Genomic DNA, 6,000 nt, shown 5'->3' on the forward strand with positions numbered 1-6,000 from the left:
GTAATCTCAGCGAGATGTCGTAGGGACTAAAAATTATGGTCTGACGTCCATCTCGCTGAGATTACTATACGAGAGTACTTGATAGACGAATAAGGAATTTTTAGAAATCTAGCTTTTTTTTTTTTACAATTTAGGTAAGAATTTGGAAGTATTAATCCAGAACCAAGCGCAACTTTTTGTGCGCAATAAATATACAGTTTTTTCGGTGGCACTGTAGCTCTCCGGTCTGTCAATAGATTTTTTTCGGAGAGCTACAGTACTGCAGCTAATCCTTCTTATGAGAGTACCTAAAAAAAAGAATCCCATGATAATATAAACATCACTCTAAATGTGATATGCATATAATTGACCTCGAAGTTAGTTTAGAATACAATGTAAAATGCATTTGTGGTTTGTTATTAAAATAAACGCCTTTTCAAAGAAAATTCTAATTAAATTTATCTAGGTAATTAACAGACTGTCAAAGAATAAAAATCTGGGGTTTTTAAGAGACGACACATTAATTTTCCATAATTAATTCACAATCATTAAAAAGTACGTAAGGGTTGCCCGCAACCCTGTGTCTCGCCTGCTGTCGCTGTGGTTAGTAAGAAATGATTGTCTGATAAACTGAAGCATTTATTGACATTTCAGAAGGAATAACTCAAAAATACAATAATAAAGAAATGGAACAGCTGACTTAATATCTAATCCCTTGGCGATTATATTGGCATTTATATATATATACATATACCCTGTAAATTCACAAATTATTGTGATGTTTTTATTATTGCGAATATTGCAACGTGTTATGAGTCGCAATAATTTGAACTTGCATTTTGAAATCAAATCCACTGTATATGTATCAAGTCATTCATGCAGAAAATGTAGGTGAAGATTACCTAATTATGGTACTGATATTGTTGGTTACCCATGATGTGTAGACTGACAAATTATCATGCCACTATAAGTTATAGTTGCTGAGATATGGACCTCCACCATAAATTTATGCAAAGTCACTCATGCGGAAAAATGTAGGTCAAGATGACCTAATTCTGGTACAGGCGTTTGTGGTTACCCATGATGTATCCACTGACAAATTATCATGCCACTATAAGTTATAGTTGCTGAGATATGGACCTCCACCATAAATTTATGCAAAGTCACTCATGCGGAAAAATGTAGGTCAAGATGACCTAATTCTGGTACAGGCGTTTGTGGTTACCCATGATGTATCCACTGACTAACTATCATGCCACTATAAGTTATAGTTGCTGAAATATGAACCTCCATTATCAATTTAACCAAAGTCATTCATGCAGAAAAATGTAGGTCAAAATGACCTAATTCTGGTACTGATGTTGTTGGTTACTTATAACCTGTACAATGACAAATCATCATGCCATTATAAGTTATAGATGCTGAGATATGGACCTCCACCAAAAATTTAACCAAAGTCACTCATGCAGAAAAATGTAGGTCAAGATGACCTAATTCTGGTACTGACGTTTGTGGTTACCCATGATGTATCCACTGACTAATTATCATATCCCTATAACTTATAGTTGCTGGAATATAGGTCTTCACCATAAATTATCATGAAAAAACTAAGTCCAACTTAAGGAAAAAATACGGAAAAATTTGAATTTTTTTTTTCAAAATCATACTTGGGATATAAATTTTTATCCATACTGAATATTGTGTCCAAATTTCAAGAAGACTGAATAAAATTTGAGAAAGTTATTGCAGTTTATAAAACTTTGACATTTGGGTTAACCAAAAGTTGGACGCCGACGACGACGACGACGACGACGGAATCTATGGTCGCTATGTCTCGCTTCGCGACATTCGTCGCAGGCGAGACAAAAGGGAATCTATGGTCGCTATGTCTCGCTTCGCGACATTCGTCGCAGGCGAGACAAAAAGGGACTTATGAATTGATCGTACTGATAAAAAAAAATACAATAAATAAAATACAGAAGAATGAGTGAACACTTTCTAATTAACTTTGGCCCTCGCTTCGGGTTTGACAGGAAAACAATGCTGGTATGTTTATATTAGACATCATTTGAGGTCATCTAATTGGTTGCTATTTACAAAATACAGATTATTATAAATTTATAATGGCATATTATACAAATAATGTATACCGGGTATATATATTCTCCTTACATTATAATTTATGATAAATCTTACTGCATAAGAATATATTTTTAATGATGCACAGATTGTAATAGTGTGCACCACACATGTATATCAATGAAATATCCAACTTGACCATAAATGTACACGATTAAGCCGAAGTTTTGGAATAAACCATTTTATTGCTTCTTACATGTATTACATGTTTTCTAATATTTAATATATAACTTTGTGACCTATATATATACCGGTACATATGTATATGCGTCCATGCATGTAGGAGACTATAAATAAAATATTTATGGGAACATGTAGGATTTTTTTAAAAAAAATTTCCCTATACAAGACACAGATGCTATAAATAGCCTAAAAAGCAACCACTGCCAAAAATGAACAACGGCCTTCTTAATGTTTTTGTTACGGATCTCATTTCTTCAGATTTTAAATATCTACAGAATCAACCCATTTTGTGAAATTAAAAAAGTTACCATATCTTTTTATAGCCTAAAAATTAGGATTGTGAATGCAGGACATACAGACATGACCTATATAAAAAGACTGTGAAATCCCCTAGGTAGTCAGAGCGTTTTACTTACCTGTTGAAGTTGAATTTCAGAGATCTTTTTTAAAAAAATTCAGAGCCCATTTAAAAAAAAAATGATTATATCAATTCTCCCTCCCAGAATTTGCATGAAAAAATTTAAATTGTGGGGAAATAATAATATCTTTTTTTAAAATTCCACACCATCGTATAAAATTTTGGTGTTTTCCGAATTTTTTTTATTTCTTCAAACATGGCTAAATGTGATTGATTCACATATACATCATGTACGAAAAGAACTTGTAATTTACTTCTTGTATATTAAACTTGTTTATTTTAGTACTTCAGAAACTTCTACAATATAGCCCAATTTTCATTAATAACTGAAAACAAATCTTCAATCAGACAAGATCTTTTTCAAATATGGCCATATTATCATTTCAAAATCACTACTTTGAAAATTTCGACATCTTTGAAAATAATTAAACTGCATTCAACTTGTCATTGAGAATTGCTCACATTGCTTAATCTTATTGAAATAAAACCCTTTTGGCCTTGTCTGGACTAAAAGCAAAAAAAAATTTCAAATTGTCAACGGTTCAGGGAAAACAGTGATATTCGGATTTAGATGATCACTGATAGAAAAAAAGAGGAGAGAGACAGTTCATTTAAATCAAGGCAGTATTCGACATCGATCTCATGCAAATTACCTTTCTTCCGTTTCGTACAGAATACACACACACACACACACACGTCGTGTGTCACTACATCCCCTCAAACTCCGTTGTGAGGGGATAATGATTACCTATGATAGATATGGATAATAAGAAAAACAAATGGTTGATTACAGGATATCTTCCTATTTATAGATAAGCTCTTTATGATGGGATGCTCCGCATTGCGGTGTCCGTGTTTACAAAAAAGTAAAAATAGCAAAATTAACATATATTGGGTTAGGACAAAAAGAAAACTGATCTTTCTTTTCAATTTCATATTCAGATGTGGTGTTTCTTTTTCATCCCCCCCCCACCAATCAAAGTCTTGAGGGTTTATAGTTTCTGCATGTCCTTCCGTCCGTCAGTTTGTCTGTTTGCCTACAAAAGTTTTAATATTGTCCCTAACTTCGAATTTTGTTGGAACTGTTGCTATCATATTTCACTTGAGTATTCCTTGGAAGAAAATCTTTCTCAAGTACATGTACCAACATATTGAGTTCTTGACCTTGTGGTTTGACCAAATTTTCGCAAAATTTAAACAAACTTTAACCTTGGCCACAACTTTTGAATAGTTTACTAATAGTGCTAAGGTACAACAAATACAAGTACCCATTGGACAAAATGCACAAAGAATCATACTGTACTACCGGTAATTTACTGTACACATTTTCAATTCACTGTTTTACTTCCCACATTCTTTGGCAGAAAAAAGTCTAAAATGCTTGTTACATCTTTAAAAATTTATCTTCACAAAAATAAGTATAAACATAAATGTACATATATTTAGAACTACATGCAAAGATATCATATATCTTTCATACTTTGAATGAGAAATTATGTATTCTAAAATGTTAATGGCCTGTATCTAAATTGCAGCAAATGAATGGTAGAACAACATCTTTACCATATTTTTACCTACTCCAAAAGTTAATTTAAAAGAATGAACTACATGTAAATAACTAAATATATATATTTTGAATACATTGAAGAAAACTGTATAATAAACCTAATATTGTTAGGCCAGGTAAAATTAATCTTTAGATTCTCATCCTAATTTGCAAAAAAATTGGGGCGGGTGGGCGGATTTTATTTTTTATATTTTATAATTGTTAATTTATAAATAGGCCTAAGTATCAACAAAACAATGGACGCCCCGTACACATTTTTTTCATTACCTTAATGCAAATATGAATAGATTTAATTCTTTTCATATTCTTTTAAATATTTAAAGAAATTTTTTTCTTTAAAAGTTAAATATTTATTGTTTATTAACAAATTAACAAGTACACATTATACGGCACACCCTGAACAAAATGAGGTGGGGATACCAATAAATTGTGTATGCGTGACTTCTTACTTTGCAAATTCTATATAAATGTTCTAATAATTATTCTACTGAAAAATCTAGCCCTTCTCTTAAGTCTGTCTACGATGTTGTAGATTTTTTTTTATTTCAAAGCTAAGTCACACAGCTAGAGATCGTTATATATAACTTGACTTTCCTCGTCTATTTTTACTTAGTTACAATCTCTCTACATACTTGCTCCTGCCAGTGATGGTATCTATATGTGTTTATGCTATTTTTTCTTCTCTGCCTTCTCTATACTGACAAATTATCTTTTCCTTACAAATTTAAGGATATCCGATCCTCAGCCAGGAGGGATAACTCCAAAAATTAATATTTAATTCGAAATGCATCAAAATGAAGCTTGAAAATGAAAATTTTTCAACCAATTTCATTTTATTTATCTTTATAAGATTCAAGGTTTTTGGAAGTCTTAGAAAAGGTCTTATAAAAGTTGACATTTGTACCCTATAAAAGGGAAAAAATAATAATACAGTTTTAGAGAAATAAGATTTTCTTGAATCCAGCCTTAGATATCAATGCTTATTAGCATGAAATGAAATAAGAAGAGTTTTTGGTGTCTTGCAATGATAGCAAAAGCCTTTTACACTATGTATTATGGAATACATGATAGAAATATAAGACAAAAAATACCAAATAAGCATAAAAATCAGGACAATTTTTCTGAATGCCTGGATACCTATAGTTTTTTAACCTAAAATATATTTGTTAATCAATTTGCAATTGGAAAATGCATGGCTGATATTCCAATTCGCTTTTTCTGCAAAAATATTGGAGATTTGACATTTTCCCCTATATAATATGATTAACTTTAATCTTTAACTTAAAAGAAATACTGTGGATAAATGTACCTAACTTTTATGGATTTATAGATACTTTTATGAGTATTTTTGATTACTTAACTGCTAATTTTATAAACCTGAGGATCGGACTACCTTAAACTGCTTTTATTGCCGATTTTTCTCCATTGCTATAAATAGCGACACACGAATTTTAATACAGACGGGAGATAACTCTTAAACTTTGACCCAAATTCTTACTGAATAAAAATACAAGAAAATACCCAAAAATCAAAATAAAAAACATCGGGGCGGGACATTTTGAGAGGGGCGGGCGGGGATGAGAATCTAAAGATTAATTTAATATGGCCTTATCATACAACTTTATTTCTGCATGTACATCAATATATGTCCATCACATATATTTTTTTTTTCAGCACAAATAAAGTCTGGGAGAGGGATATAACATTAAATAAT

This window comes from Saccostrea cucullata, unplaced genomic scaffold (assembly GCF_032062105.1).
Source record: "Saccostrea cucullata isolate Sc308-1 unplaced genomic scaffold, CSIRO_AGI_Scuc_v1 ctg1387, whole genome shotgun sequence".
Taxonomy (NCBI): Eukaryota; Metazoa; Mollusca; class Bivalvia; order Ostreida; family Ostreidae; genus Saccostrea; species Saccostrea cuccullata.